General features: G+C 42.1%; 1 protein-coding gene across 4 annotated transcripts in view; it reads right to left on the bottom strand.

Moving 5' to 3' along the window:
* Positions 1–16707, bottom strand: part of LOC137376173 (putative leucine-rich repeat-containing protein DDB_G0290503) — a 156902-nt gene that overhangs the window by 8168 nt on the left and 132027 nt on the right. The window lies entirely within an intron of this gene.

Here is a 16707-nt window from a genome sequence, read left to right as displayed (position 1 = left end):
CTCTCTTCCATACAATGAGAAGTGGTCACAAGATTCATTGCTACATAAATTGAGATTTAAAAGATCATTCTGAGAAAAATCAAACCAACTTATTAGGTTAGGATTTTGTGTGAAGCTCAGGGATTAAAAAACTGAGTAAAATTAAGCAATTTGGTACCCAAAAATTATATTCTGGGGAGTCCAAATTGAAATCAAATCTCAAGATACAGAAAATCCAAGCATGCAGGCTGAATGCTTTTTAAGCTGCCCAAGAACATCAACCCAGATCCATTTCTCCCCCCAAGAAAGAAATATCCACTTTCTGCTTTCCAAATAAGGCTGTGGGGTCTGGGGAGCCTTTGTCTAGCTATTACAACCATTATGGGAATTATGCAGTTAGGAGGAAATTATGAATGAATTTTTTAAAACTCTTTTTTAATGCTCATAGATTGTAATAAACACAAGAATGTTTCTGTTTGCTGCGCTAATCCTGAAAACCAGGTCAAATTAGCAAGAATAAACCATACATGCCAACCATTTGTGTATCATGCTGACAGCCAGCATTTTGGGAACACAGGCCATGTGTCAGAATGCATCTCAAGTGCAGAGAAGCATCTGGGCATGGTGTGCGGCAGCTTGGATGGGCCAACAACCAAAGATCCAGGCCCATGACAGAGGCTAGGCCTCAAGGGAAAATATTTGATAATGCTCACTGCAATCAGTCAATCTCATCGGTAAGCTCAAATATGTTTTACTTCATGAGTTGCATTTATTCCTTGTAGGTAGTCAGTAGGCTGACAAACAGAAATTACAGTTTAAGAAATTTGTCCCACATACTGGTAGTGCGATGATACGACAATCATGGAAAAATTCTGAAAAGGTATGAAAAACAGACTTTGTCTTTAAAAAAATAACCTTTATTTTAAAAGGTGAACAATGGTCCAAAATGGCCACTGAAGGAAAAGGGATTGGCCTTTTGAGTATTCAAACTGTTTGGCAAAGACAATGGATAAATCTTCAATGCTAAAATGTGTCAATGGAACCCATCCTATACCCATCATAAAATATTTCAGAATTGAATACCTTCTTCTGAAACAAAAGAGATGTGAATTAGCCATGTCCTGGGCATACTACGATCACCATAGGGAAGAAACCAGAACGAGTCCTAACAGGAGATGAGAGATATCAACTTTACCTTAAAAAAAAACAGCCAGAGAGAGAGACTCACCCAGGACAGAAGCAATCTCTAACAGCTTGCGCTCCAGACAAGCCAGAAAGCACATGCCCTGCTGCAGAAACCAACATCTACAGTATACAGCAGAGAGAGCTAGAAGTAACCCACCATCTTCAACTGAACCTCCAATTAAGAGAGAAATCTACACTGATCACAGGCCTGCATCCATCTAGAACTTGATTTCCAAAAGAATTCAACATAACCTTCCCCCCCCCCACCCCCCCACCACCACTAAAAGCTACCTTCCTTTTTCTCTTCGCTGTTTCTTCATGTGTTCGCGTGTGTGCATGAATGCAAGTGAATGCATGAGTGGATGCAGTTGCAATAATTTCAGGATAAGGCGTACTGATCAATAAACAATTGATTTTCTGTTTTTAAAATCTACAAGAAAACCGGTTGCTGTCTGTTTATTTGAGAAATAAAACACCAAGGGGCTAAACTCGAATACAAATACACTTGCTGTGGTCAGGTGGGGAGTTGAACAGTGGGAACCACCTATGCCATTCCATGTGGTCGTAACAAATTGGGTGTTCGAAGCCAGGGCCTGAACCACCATACAAACAAGAGATTTGGAAAATGGAGGGAAAATTGACGCTAAAATTGTGGAAAAATAAACAAACAGGTTTTCTTGCATTCCTCTGTTTTTCTCTATGGTGCTAGAAACAAAAGAGTTGGCCACATTTAATGCTAAGGAGTTTGGAGAGCAGGGAGAGATATCTCATGATAAGATAAACCAATTAAGTATTGAAGATTTAAAAAGCGAAGATACAGAGGTGGGAGTCACTTTCAGACAAAAAGCAAAGAAATCTGAACTGGTGAAAAGTTTAGCCAATTATTTTAAACTTACTCCTGAACTAGAAGAAGCCTAAAATCAGAGTCTGAAGAAATAATTCTAACAAGATTTCAGTTACAGATGAAAAAGGAAGAAATAGAGTTTCAGAAGGAAAAAGATGAAAGGGAGATGCAGTTGAAAAGGGAAAAGATGCAATTTCAGAAGAAAATAAAGGAAAGGGAAATTCAAAGAGAGGGAGCAGTGAAGAAGGATTGAGTTACAGAGACTGCAAACCAAAAATGAAAATGTTGCCAGCCATTCAAACTTTATCCCCAATTCAGAGCAATGCTTTGATGTGCTAGGACACTCAAGACTGGTGCCAAAATTTAATGAGGAGGAGGTTGAGTCATATTTTATCTCATTTGAGAAAATAGCTACCAGGCTAAAATGGCTGAAAGAACTTTGGACTCTCCTCTTACAAGTTGAGTTCATGGTTATGAATCTTTTTCCCTGTTATAAGAAAATTCTTTTGATTATGAACAAACTAAAACTGTAATTCTAAATCCATATGAGCTGGTACCGAAAGCATATAGGCAGGGATTCTGACACACCCGGAAAAGACCCACACAGATTTACATTGAATTCAATAGGATGAATCGTATGATTTTAGATCGCTGAATACGGTCCCTCAAGCTAGAAGCCTCATATGAAAATTTGAGAGAAGTGATGTTGCTGGAAGAGTTTAAAAATAGCATCCCAAGTAGTATAAGAACCCACATCGAAGAACATAGAGTCACAAGAATAAGGGAAGCAGCTAAAATGGCTGATGACTATAAATTAACACATAAATCCCTAACTCCAAATAAATTTGAGTCTAGTAACTAGTACAAGCTAGGGAGGGGATAGCAGGGATGCAGAGGAAGCAGAAATGGGCTTGACAGAAAATGAGAGCAGGGAAGGAAAACCTGACCAATCTCCAACTTTTAAAGGAATGAACTCAGTGAATAAACCAATAGGGGTCTGCCCAACATGTTTCCAGGGTGGCAAATCTGGGCATGACAAGGCCAATTGGTAGTGTGCCAAAAAACCATTAGGAGTGCTGCAGTCAAGCTTGTGTCCATGCTTTGGGAAGTGATAAGTCTGCATACTAATATAACTCAAGAGCAGAGCACATATCAGATCTTTTTGTACCAAGGAAAAATGATTTGATTTGTGCCTCAGGCACGAGACAAGGAGATAACTATCCTCAGCGATACCTGTTGTTTTCACCTACTGGCAGCAAAACTGATAGAAATGCCAATTGGAAAGCAGAACAAATACAATGGTATTAGTAAAAGGGCTTACTAGCAAATGCTTGAAGGTTCCTTGAGTTAAAATTTACCTACACAGTAAGTTGATCACTGGGATAGTGATAGTCGGAATCATTCCAAGCTTATCCATGCAAGAGAGTGCAGACTGCAAGCTGCGTGTGGCAATTCGAGTTTGGTGGGTGGGGATTTTAAGTGTTACTATCTTTATAAAAGTCTAGTCTGCAGTTAGCATTTAACTGGGATTTACTCTCTAGATAAAGTAGGGTTCAGGAAGTAAAGTAGGGTTCAGGAAGTAAAGTAGGGTTCAGGAAGTAAAGTAGGGTTCAGGAAGTAAGGTAGGGTTCAGGAAGTAAGGTAGGGTTCAGGAAGTAAGGTAGGGTTCAGGAAGTAAGGTAGGGTTCAGGAAGTAAATAGGGCGGCACAGTGGCGCAGTGGTTAGCACCGCAGCCTCACAGCTCCAGGGACCCGGGTTCGATTCCGGGTACTGCCTGTGTGGAGTTTGCAAGTTCTCCCTGTGTCTGCGTGGGTTTTCTCCGGGTGCTCCGGTTTCCTCCCACAAGCCAAAAGACTTGCAGGTTGATAGGTAAATTGGCCATTATAAATTGTCACTAATATAGGTAGGTGGTAGGGAAATATAGGGACAGGTGGGGATGTTTGGGAATATGGGATTAGTGTAGGATTAGTATAAAATGGGTGGTTGATGTTCGGCACAGACTCGGTGGGCCGAAGGGCCTGTTTCAGTGCTGTATCTCTAATCTAATCTAATCTAAATTAGGGTTCAGGAAGTAAAGTAAGTTTCTTACAGTCTTAGGCAGGGATTAGCAGGCTGTACTGCAGAGTAGCTGATTAGTTAAGTAGCTGACCAGTCAAATCTGGTTGCTGCAGTTTCAGCTTCAAAAGGTATAAATACAGAGGTCTGGGTACAGCCTGCAAACAGATTGCAGAATGCAAGCTGTCTGCGGAGATTCGAGTTTGGTGAAGGGAGGAGGAGAGCTCGATTTTTCTACTTTTTTCATACTTTTTTAACCCTCCAGTATTTGGTTCCTGCTTCGGTTCAGTGGAAGGAGCTGTTTGGTGAGTACCTTGTAAGCTATTCTACATATAATTAATAGGCTGTAACGTTAAGGTATGGCAGGTCAGCTCTGCCAAGTGGAATGTACATCCTGCAGTATGTGGGAAGTCACGGATGCACCATTTGTCCTTGACAAACACATCTGCAGGACGTGTCACTGGCTGCAGAAGCTTGAGCTCCGGGTGTTGGAACTCGAGCGGCGGCTGGAGTCACTGTTGTGCATCCGCAAGGCAGAGGACTACGTGGATAGCATGTTTAGGGAGGTGGTCACACCACAGGTTAGAAGTATGCAGGCAGATAAGGAATGGGTGACCACCAGGCAGTCTTAGGGAACCAGGCAGGTAGTGCAGGAGTCCCCTGAGACTATCTCACTCGCTAATCAGTTTTCCATTTTGGATACTGGTGAGGTTGATGGTTCCTCAGAGGAGTGCAGTCAGAGCCAAGTTTGTGGCACCACAGGTGGCTCAGCTGCACAAGAGGGGAGGAAGAGGAATGGAGCAGCAATAGTGATAGGGGATTTGTTAGTTTGGGGAACAGACAGGTGTTTCTGCAGCAGTAAACTTGACTCCAGGATGGTGTGTTGCCTCCCTGGTGCCAGGGTCAAGGATGTCATGAAGCGGCTGCAGGACATTCTTCTGGGGGATGGTGGACAGCCAGAGGTCAAGGTCCACATCGGTACCAATGACATAGGTAAGAAGGGGGAGTGGTCTTGAAAGCAGATTTTAGGGAGCTAGGAAAGAGATTAAAAAACAGGACCTCAAAAGCAGTAATTTCAGGATTACTCCCAGACCCACGTGCATGAGCATAAGAATAGGAGAATTGAGCAATTGAGCACATGGCTGGAGAACTGGTGTAGGAGGGAGGGCATCAGATTTCTGAGACAATGGGACTGATTCTGGGGCAGGTGGGACCTGTACAAGATGGACAGGTTACATCTTAGCAGGACTGGGACGAATATGTTTGCAGGGAAATTTGCTAGTGCTTATGGGGAGAGTTTAAACTAAATTGTCAGGGGGAGGGAACCTGAGAGGGAGCTCAGATTGGAGGGAAGCAAAACTGGTAACTTGTCTGGGATGTGGGAACCAGGAGCAAGTGTTAGAGAGGAATACGAAGATGCACAGAATATTGGGGGAGATAGATAGCACACTAGTAGGGAATAGTACATTATTAGGTGGGGTCAGAATAAGGGAGAAAGTAATAAAGTCTGAATCAGGGTTAAGGTGCATGTATGTGAATGCACGGAGTGTGGTTAATAAGACTGGTGAGGTACAGGCACAGATTGCAAGTGAAAATATGATGTTGTGGCTACAACAGAGACCTGGCTCAAAGAAGGGCAGGACTGGGTGTTAAATATTCCTGGATACAAGATGTTCAGGAAAGATAGGAAAGGGAAAAAAGGGGGATGGGTGGCAGTATTAATTAAGGAGTGCATTGCAGTACTGGAGAAAAAGGATGTCCCAGAGGGGTCGAGGACAGAATAAATTTGGCTAGAAGCAAGGAACAAAAAAGGTGCAGTTACATTGCTCAGTGTTGTCTATAGGCCACCAGCTAGTGGGAAGAACATGCAGGAACAAATTTGCAAGGAAATTACAGAATGGTGCAAAAATTATAGGGTGGTTATAATAGTGGACTTTAATTATCCAAACATAGACTGGGATAATAGTAGTGTAAAGGGCAGTGAGGGGCAAGAGTTCCTGGAGTGTGTTCAGGAAAATTATCTACAACAGTATGTTGCTAGTCCAACAAGAAAGGAGGCACTGCTGGACCTGGTTCTTGGGAATGAGGTGGGCCAAGTGGATGAAGTATCAGTAGGAGAGCATTTAGGGGATAGTGATCATTGTATCATAAGGTTTAGGCTGACAATGGAAAAGGACAAAGAGCAATCCAGGGTAAGAATAATTAACTGGGGAGAGGCTAACTTCAATGGGACGTAGCTGAGGTATTAAATGAATACTTTGCATCTCTCTTTACCAAGGATGATGATGAAACCCAGGCAATGTTGAAAGAGGAGGTAAGTCAGACACTAGAGGGGTTTAAAATTGATAAAGAATGGAGCTGGGGTGAATAAATTGGAGTCAAAAACTGGCAGATGAACAATAGGCTACCTTCAAAGAAGAGATAGTTTGGGCAGAGTTAAGGTATGTTCCATCGAAGGGGAAAAGTAAAGCAAACAAACCCAGAGCTCCCTGGATGACAAAAGAGGTAGAGATCAAGATAAAGAAGAAAAAGTGTGTTATGACAGATGCAGGTAGAAAATACTATTGAGAACTAGACTGAAGAGAGAAGGTCCAGAGGGGAAATGAAAAAGCAAATAAGAGAAGCAAAGCAAGAGCATGAAAAGAGACTGGCAGCTAGCATTAAAAGGAAATCCCAAAGTTTTCTATAGGCATATAAATAGTAAAAAAGCAGTAAAAGGAGGAGTGGGCTGATTAGGGACCAGAAAGAGGATTTACACATGGAAGCAGAGGACATAGCTGAGGTATTAAATGAATACTTTGCATCTGTCTTTACCAAGGAAGATGAAACCCAGGCAATGTTGAAAGAGGAGGTAAGTCAGACACTAGAGGGGTTTAAATTTGATAAAGAAGTATTAGATCGGTTGTCTGTACTTAAAGTGAATAAAACACCAGGGCCAGATGAGATGCATCCAAGGATACGGAGAGAAGTGAGGGTGGAAATCGTAGAGGCACTGGCCATAATTTTTCAGTCTTCCTTAGACTCAGGGATGGTGCCAGAGGACTGGAGAATTGAAAACGTTACACCTTTGTTCAAAAAAGGGTGTAAAGATAAGCCCAGCAACTGCAGGCCAGTTAGTTTAACTTCGGTGGTGGGAAAACTTCTAGAAACAATAAAATAATTAGGGACAAAATCAATAGTCACATGGACAAATGTGAGTTAATTAAGGAAAGTCAGCATGGATTTCTTAGGGGAAAATCATGTTTAACTAACTTGAAGTTTTTTGCGGAGGTAACAGAGCGTTGATGAGGGCAGTGCTGTTAATATGGTGTACATGGACTTTCAAAAGGCATTTGATACAGTGCCACACAACAGACTTGTGAGCATACTTGTAGCTCATGGAATAAAAGGGACAGTAGCAACATGGATATGAAATTGGCTGAGTGACAGGAAACAAAAGAGTTAATGGACGTTTCTTGGGCTGCAGGAAGGTTTGTAATGGAGTTCCCCAGGGATCAGTGTTGGGACCCTTGCTTTTCCTGATATATATTAATGACCTAGACCTTGGTGTATAGTGCACAATTTCAAAGTTTGCGGATGATACAAAACTTGGAAGCATTGTGAACTGTGAGGAAGATAGTGTAGAACTTCAAAAGGACATAGACAAGTTGGTGGAATGGGCAGACAGGTGGCAGATGAAGTTCAATGCAGAGAAATGTGAAGTGATTCATTTTGGTAGGAAGGACATGGAGAGACAATATAGAATAATGGGTACAATTCTAAAGTGGGTGCAGGAGCAGAGAGACCTAGGTGTATATGTGCATAAGTCATTGAAGGTGGCAGGACAGGTTGAGAGAGCGGTTAATAAAGCATACAGTATCCTGGGCTTTATTAATAGGGGAATAGAGTACAAGAGCAAGGAGGTTATGTTGAACTTGTATAAGACACTAGTTTGGCCTCAGCTAGAGTATTGCATCCAATTCTGGAGGCCACATTTGAAAAAAGATGTGAGGGCATTGGAGAGAGTACAGAAAAGATTCACGTGAATAGTTTCAGGTATGAGGAATTTCAGTTATGATGATAGAATGGAGATGTTAGGACTGTTTTCCTTGCAGAAGAGAAGGCTGAGAGGTGATTTGATTGAGGTATTCAAAATCATGAGGGGTCTGGACAGAGTAGATAGAGAGAAACTGTTGCCACTCGTGAAAGGATCGAGAACGAGAGGGCACAGAATTAAAGTATTTGGTAAGAGAAGCAAAAGTGACATGAGGAAAACTTTTTCACACAGCGAGTGGTTAAGGTCTGGAATGCGCTGCTTGAGAACGTGGTGGAGGCAGGTTCAATTGAAGAATTCAAAAGGGAATTAGACTGTTACATGAAAAGGAAGAATGTGCAGGGTTACGGGGAGAAGGCGGTGGAATGGAACTGAGGGAGTTGCTCTATCAGAGAGCCAGTGCAGACACAATGGGCCAAATGACCTCCTTCTGCACTGTAACAATTCTGTGATTCTGTGATGCAAGAGGTAGACCTATTGCTGGTAATGACTTGGCAGGAAGCATAGTATTTTACCCAGACCGTCCAGAGCAGTCCACAGAGAGTGGAGAAACTGAGGGCTGGTGAAGTCCCAAAAATTCCACATGGTGTGACAGAGTCAGAAGAATTTAAAAGGGCCCAGATAGAGCCAAAAAGATTTAAAGAAGCCAAGATAAAAGCCGAAGGAAAAGCAACTGAGATATGGTTAGCTGAAACCTGTTTTTAAAGATCTAGACAGGGACGAAGAAAGTTCCCAAAAATGAAAGCCTAGAGTGAAGGAGGTGTCTCACCTAGTTGAAGTACCACAGGGGAGTGCAGTGGAAACTGGACAACTACCTGCGAGAAGTAGTGTCCCAGAGGACATAGGGCAGATTAGGGAAACACCTATCTCTAAAGTAAAAGGAAAAGGGAAACAGAAGGTAACATACCCTAAAGTGAAACACACTTGTGAAAATCACAGGAAAACTAAAAGAGAGGTCAGCATGGATCTACCCAATGAAGAATCACATGATCAGATTCCAAATCCAAAACTAATCAAACCCAACAATTTAGAGTCAGAACAAGGGGCAGGAAGAAATCCCAGATGCCTCGGAGGGGCTAAAAAATAATGTATCACCCACTATCACCCTAGAAATAAGAACTATCAATGTGCCAGAATCGGAATGGTTAGCGCCATGTATTGTGGAAGCAGCAGTTAAGGGGTTAAAGCCTATACAAACAGGGAACCTCGCCACAAACAGTAACATAAATTTGCATACTACAAACTTCACCAACAGTCGCATGGTCCTGGAGATTAACATTCATAAAGTAGTACAAACTGGTGCAAGAGAAACTACAACTCCATTTGACAACACCTCACCTAGCACTGGCCTGGGCTGCAGCACTGGGCCTGAGTCCAAGGCCTCTGCAGTACCGGCATTCCTCCCAGTGGCCCTATGATTGGCCGGCAGCTCTTGGAGGCAGGATCCCCATCTTTAAAAGCATGGGGTTCCCAGCGCCCGGCACTTAAGTGCCGGAACTACATATAGGGGAGGTGGGGGGGCTCGAATGGGGGATCCCCCTGCCTTTTCGGCCCGGCGCCAGGAACCCTGCCAGCACCACAAAATCCAGCCCAGAGTCAAAGCAGAGTATAGTCAAAGGAACATAGGAGCAGGAGTAGGCCATTCAGCCCATCGAGCCTGCCCCGCCATTCACTATCATCATGGCTGATCATCCACTTCAATGCCTTTTTCCCACACTATCCTCATATCCCCTTATGTCATTTTATTTAGAAATCTGTCAATCTCTGCTTTAAACATACTCAGTGACTGAGCTTCCACAGCCCTCTGGGGTAGAGAATTCCAAAGATTCACAACCCTCTGAGTAAAGAAATTTCTCCTCATTTCCGTCCTAAGTGGCCTCCACATTATTTTGAAATTGTGTCCCCTGGTTCTAGACTCCACAACCAGGGGAAACATCTTAGCTGCATCTACGCTGTCTATCCCTTTAGGTATTTTGTAGGTTTCAATAAGATCACCTCTCATTCTTCAAAACTTCGGAGAATACAGGCCCAGTTTCCCCAATCTTTCTTCATAGGACAATCACGCCATTCCGGGACTTAATGTAAAGTCTTAAGGAAAAGTTGCGTTAGAGAGTCAGGGTGTATGGACCTAATTCAGTACCCTTCTTAAAATCATATTTTGTCATTTTTCTATAATACTTTGATTTCATGTTATAATATTTATAAATAAATAGTAAAACCTCCAGCAACCTGGGAAGCAGAGAAGTAAAGTTGATTGAGCCATTGGAGTTTCTCTGGAGTAGAAGTTGAGAATTTGAGCTGCCACAGCACCTGCAATGGTACCACTATAGTTTTAGTTTAGTTTAGTTTAGAGATACAGCACTGAAACAGGCCATTCGGCCCAACGAGTCTGTGCTGACCAACAACCACACATTTATACTAATCCTCCATTAATCCCATATTCCTACCACATCCCCACCTTCCCACAATTCCCCTACCATTTACCTATACTAGGGGCAATTTACAATGGCCAATTTACCTATCAACCTGCAAGTATTTGGCTGTGGGAGGAAACCGGAGCACCCGGCGGAAACCCACACAGTCACAGGGAGAACTTGAAAACTCTGCACAGGCAGTACCCAGAACTGAACCCGGGTCGCTGGAGCTGTGAGGCTGCGGTGCTAACCACTGTGCCGCCCCAATAGTGTGACAAGTTTACATGAGCAAACTCCATTATAAATGGGACATTGAGATTTATAATGGTAAAAGATGATAGGAAGTGCACATAGACACAAGATTTATATTATAAATTAGCAGGTCTCCTGTGGCATTGTTGGTGATGGGTCAAAGGCTATGCTGTTCCAATAGAGAATGTTAGGATATAGGAATAGGTGAAGGGTGCACATATCTAGTGAAAAGATTTGGAAAGAAGTCTGCAGGTGTTCTGCAGTGACATAGTAAAGCAACTACTTTTTGATTGGTTTTGGAAAATAAATAGGGTGCTACTAATCCACAGCAAATATGTAAGTAGGAACTAAAGCTGCATAAATAAACCTGATTATATAAATACTCATTTTTTCAATCCTTAGTATATACAATGGTTCCATAATCTAATAATACAGAAAATATAAAGATTCGCATCAGTGGACGGAATTTTACTGACCTCCCCCCCCCCCCCCACACCCCCGGGTGGCAGGCCCTTCATCTGAATATGCAAATGCACATAAATTACATGCCAATAAACTTAACTGCAGGTGGCGGACATCCCACACCGATTTTACCAACTCCGAATGTAGCTGGCATGCCTTCGGAACTCCATACGGAATTCCGGGTGAGAACCCGGTGGGGAGGGGGGAGGAATAAAATTTTCAGGGCGGGACGGGTGGGGAAATCAATTTTTATTGGATGTGGGCATGGTGGGAAGGGGTTGAAGGGCAAAATATTGAAGGTTGGTGGGGGGGGAGGAAGTTCATGTATTTGAAATATCAACTAATGGTCATTTAATTGCCTGACATGACCATTGGTGGGGGTTAGGGAAGGGCCTTCATCACTTGTTTTTCAATGTATTAAACATTGTTCACATGTACCCTTTAAAAATTTAACTTCTTTGTAAGGGCTTAAAGCCATTTCAAAATGGCGCCTGTGCGGTAGTTTTGGACGCCCTCTGCATTATCGGGGGTGGCTGCTCCGCTCCCTCTATTTAAATGAGCCCCTGCATGTAATATCGCAGGGGCTCAGGGACAGCGCATCCGCATGGGATGCACGCCGTTCTTAGAGTGCACCGCTGTGAACTCACTCATAAAATTCAGCCCTGTATGTCCCTCCATCTATCTCTATGGCCAAAATCTTCCTCTATCTACTGAACAATTTTGGGCAGTAGAACAGCAGGTGAAAGCAGGAAAGAAGATTTGGAGCAAATTCTTCTGATCACAACTTCCAGTGCATTTACCCTAGAAATGATGGCAGACATTGAATGTATCCAAATATGGACAGTCAGATTCAAAATAGGCATTAAAGAATTTTTGTTCATAATAGCAATAGAACTCATGGAAAAATGTTACACAATGACCCAGTAGTTGTTGGGAAAACAACATTGAGTTGAATGCTCGGGCTCTTATTAGAGTGTAAATCCTCCAGCAATTTATGGTGTGGAAGAGATATGTTATGAGTTGCGAATCACCAAAACTGCTGGACTACTTACGCTGCTCTACCATTTGCCTCATGAAAAAAGCAGCTCAGCGTCAACCTTTCGGTGAGTTTGAAGAAATTGCTGCATTTGTGCAGCAAATACAAATTAAATTAGTTGCAGCAAGTTAGGGCTGGTACTTAACAGCATAAGGACACTTTTAATTATGACTTATGTTCCTGTGACACCACTGAACTTCTCCAACCCAGAAAGGAAACAGTTGAAACTGTGCAGTCTCATTCCTGCAGGCAACAAATTGTTCTTAAAATTTAAAAAAACTTACTTCTCCTTTCTCTCTCATCCAGTCTTTCTTTCCCTGTATTTTTCTTTCTATAACTAATTGACTCAAATTTACCCTATTTCCTTCTCCAACATTTGCTGTGTTTCTTTTTCTGTTCTTAAATCTCATTAGTTAAGGAGATAAAATTGTTGGTCCCATCATTCATCAAGATGGCCTTGCTATTATCAGCTCACACTTCCTGCATTTGCTGTGTAAAAATTGTTTGAGCTGAGGCGTGAGCAAAAAAAAAAAACTAATGAAGCATAATGCAAGATGACCGACGCCAACAAATTCTGGCCCAAAATATTTCTCATCATTAGCACCATATTAGGATATTAGGCATATCAGGGTATTCCTGGTATCCAATGCCGTTGGGACGAGGTGGGTTAATTTTTTTTAATATGCCCGCAAATCAAATGCAATCAGTGGTAGGGCAATTGATTGTATTGCCCAGAGTGCCAATCTTAACATTTTCTTCACTTCTTTAGCTTCAATATTCCAATTCCATGCCCCAAGTCAACCTGCCACCACCACAGGAACTACTACCAGGAGACTGCCAACAACATACATAAGGTGCTGACTCCAGAAAATTCACTGGGATCACAGTGGGGAGCCACAGGTGGGTGCAAAACCTACCCTGCTACGTTTTAGAATTTAACTCGGATAAAAATAATTTATCAAAACAATGCACAGTTACTGCAGCAGATTAGGAGAACCTTCACAGAAAATCTGACCTGAAAATATATTTTGCATTATGTGCAGGTTAGGAGACTGCTTGAAGCCCTAGAGTTAGCTTTCCAAAGCATTTGCACATACATGAAAAAACTCATTAAGTCCTTCTTAACTGTAACTTTTATCGAACTGTGTGGTAAGTTCAGTTCATAGAACTTATGTCTTTGTTAACAAAAACAGAAGTTGACTAATGGAGCTTTCTTTGCCAGTTACGGTTTACAATCAGCTCTTAGGTTATAAAGGCTTAAGATGAAAATGAGAACCCACAATTGTACAGAGAAAAGAGTATGTGGTAATGTTATCATTCTGTATCCTCAGGGTAAAGGGAGGGGAGTACTAAGAATTCTTTTACAGAATGGACCACAGTATATTTTGCAGCCAACAACCTTCCATACAACACAAAGCCATCTTTGTATGTTCAAGGAATTTTAAAAAAGGTTGAGCTGAATTTTTAATGCTGTGCACCATCTTTTAATTGGATAATCAGCCAAATTCTCAGAAGGAAATAGTCTGGGTCAAATCTGCTGCTTAACGGTCTTTTCAAAGAAGGGTGAATGAGAAAATAAACTTTTCAGTATAGTGACACATTGCACAAAAGAGTTGGAAAATGTCCAGCAACATCAGAAAAGCTGAATGAAATGTAATAAATGCAACAAAAAAATTGTCCACAGGACTAGGCGTAACTTAATACTTAACACAGAAAAAGGTGAATTAACATTACACAGTCTTACTAGAAGGCATTGAGTCAAAGCTTCCATTAAGTTTATCTATGAGCCAAATGTGCAAGGTATTTAAAAATTAAGGTGAATTGTACATTATGCCAACTGTAATTTGCATCCTCAGTGGAATACTTAGCAGAAACAGCATTAGAAATGGTGGACTGAATTTTACCAGCCCTTTGGAAATGGGCTGCGAGGCGGGAGGCCATGTAAAATGGCAGTGGAAGGCAGTAGGAGGGAGCTCAATGTCTTCCTGCTGCCACGGCGTATTCTGAACAGTGGGAACAGCCACAGTTTGGATTCCTGCCAACTGGAGACGGGCGGCCAATTAAACCAATTAATAGGCCAGTTAAGGGTCACTTCCTGTTGCAGACTCCCAGTGGGTTCCTCGGGAGGGGGCATGGGGGCTTCTCCAATGGCTGTTCCATGGCCCACGAAGGGACCCTCTGGTGACAATGGCTGTCCCTGCGGTTCCGACACTGCTATTGGAGAATTCACCTGGGGGCCTACCTGGCCCCGGCACATTACATAAAAAAAAAACTTACCTGGCCTTCGAGGGCGCCTTACCATGGAGATGCCCTCTTCTTCTTCCTGCCACCTCAGCAGCAGACACCTCGATCAGTGGGGCTGCCGAGGCTGTCGGCCCTCTAATTGGGCCAGCAGCTTTGAGGGGTTGGCCACCATCCTTAATATGGATGGCGGTCCCGGGGTAGCCTCTTAATTGACCACCGCCGGTAATATCCCGCCCAGTCCCAGCGGTGGGACAACCTGAGACTTGGAAAAATTGTAGCTTAGACTGCTTTGCTGAGGTGAGAGGACTTTGTGGCTTCTGAGTAACTATATCTTTTTTTTTACCACATCCATTTGGCCTATTTTGAATGTACTGTGCATTGGACAATAAAGCACAGCTTCATCCAAGACTTCTGTTACTGTTTCTGAAAGGGCATCAGAAACTGGATTGTATACACACAAAGTTTTAAAAACTTATTGCAGTCTGATCATAAGTTAGTTTAATTTATGATACTGTAATTGGGCCTGTGAGGGACTGTTTCAGTACATTATTTATTACTGGATATTTGATAAATGTAAATCACTGAAAATACACTGATGGTTTACATTTGAAAAAGAAATGAAATCACTTATGAAAAATTGATATTGTAAAGATAATGGTAGGATGTCCGATTATTCAATTGGCTGTAGTTTGATGTTGGCTTGTACTTTAAAACTCCGGGGGTAAGGATTCCTCTGCTCACTATATGTATGGCCATCATTAAAGTGTTTGTGCCGAGTTCCTCAGTTCACTATTGATAGTGATTTTGAAAGCATTTTCTAAAAGAACACATTTATGACTTCAGTAGAAATATTAAACTGGAAACCTTCACAAACACATTTATGATGTCACTAAAGATAGGAGAGTCGTCACCTATGGATAACCTCATCCCATTATAGAGAATTTATTTGCAGGGAGGTTTCTGTTTTCTCCAGTTATAATGAGAGATATTGAGATGATGCTTTAAATCAAAAGCCAAAAGCTATTTAATACTGTTCCTTACGTGTTTCTTATAAGCACACTTTTATCGCCTTGCCAGGATTTCCATGGCAACAATTTATCATGACAGGTTTTTAAGATGTTGCCATGGAAATTCTGGTCACTGAACAGAAAACATGCTAATAATATACTTGATAATTCTGCGTGAACACTCAGTATTTTTCTGCAACTCACAGGGGTCATAATTAGAAGTATGTTATTAGTTTGCACGTCCTCCAGGACAGTGGTTGTGTAAGTAGATAGTAAATTAATAGTTTCAGAAAAATGCAAGGATTATTCTAGGCCTCAGTCATTTCTATGGGTGTTGACGCGAGTTTTGGTGGAGGTGGGGGTGGGGATGGGGGTGGGGAAGGGAACCAGACTTAACAATTATCTTAAATAACAGTTTTTCCCGATACGTTCTAATGTAAAAGATACGGTAATATCTAGAAGTTCCAAACCATTTTCCAAACGATGCATCCTGGGATGAAAGTCAGTAGGAGGAGGGGCAAGGCACATTAAAAACATGTATTTATAGAGCATCTTCAAGATAGAAAAACTTCCCACTTGATAGAAGCATAATCGTACAAAAATAGATGCCAAGGCAAAGGAGGCATCAGGAGTGATGTTCATAGAGCTGGGTTTTATAGACAGTCTTAAAAGGAGATGGAGAGGCGGAGCGGTTTAAGGGAAGGAATTCTAGAGTCTGGGGCACAGATTGCTCAAGGCACGTCCACAAATGGTACAGTGAAGTGGGATGGAGGGTTGCACAAAAGACCAAAGTCAAAGGAATGGAGATAATGGGGGGTAAGAGGCATGATAGGGCCGGAGGAGGTTACAGAGATAGGGATGGGTGAGGGTATGAAAGGGTTTAAATATGAAGTTATGAAAGACAGGAAAAATCATTTGCATTTATACATTGCCTTTCAAAATCTCAGGATACCCCAAAGTGTTTCACGGATACTGAAGTATTTGTAACATAGAGAATTGAAGCAGCCAATTTGAACACAGCAAGGTCCCACACATAGGAATGAGACAAATAACCAGACAATCTGTTTTTGAAAAATAAATAGAAAGACTTGCACTCATGTCGCGCCATTCATGACCTAAGGACATCCCAGGATTGATCGTTTCTGTATGGAGAAGAACCTCCTGATACAAGTCCTGAAGTTACCTTTTACTAGAT

Source organism: Heterodontus francisci, chromosome 1 (genome assembly GCF_036365525.1).
Source record: "Heterodontus francisci isolate sHetFra1 chromosome 1, sHetFra1.hap1, whole genome shotgun sequence".
Taxonomy (NCBI): Eukaryota; Metazoa; Chordata; class Chondrichthyes; order Heterodontiformes; family Heterodontidae; genus Heterodontus; species Heterodontus francisci.
This window is presented reverse-complemented; position numbering and strand designations above follow the sequence as displayed.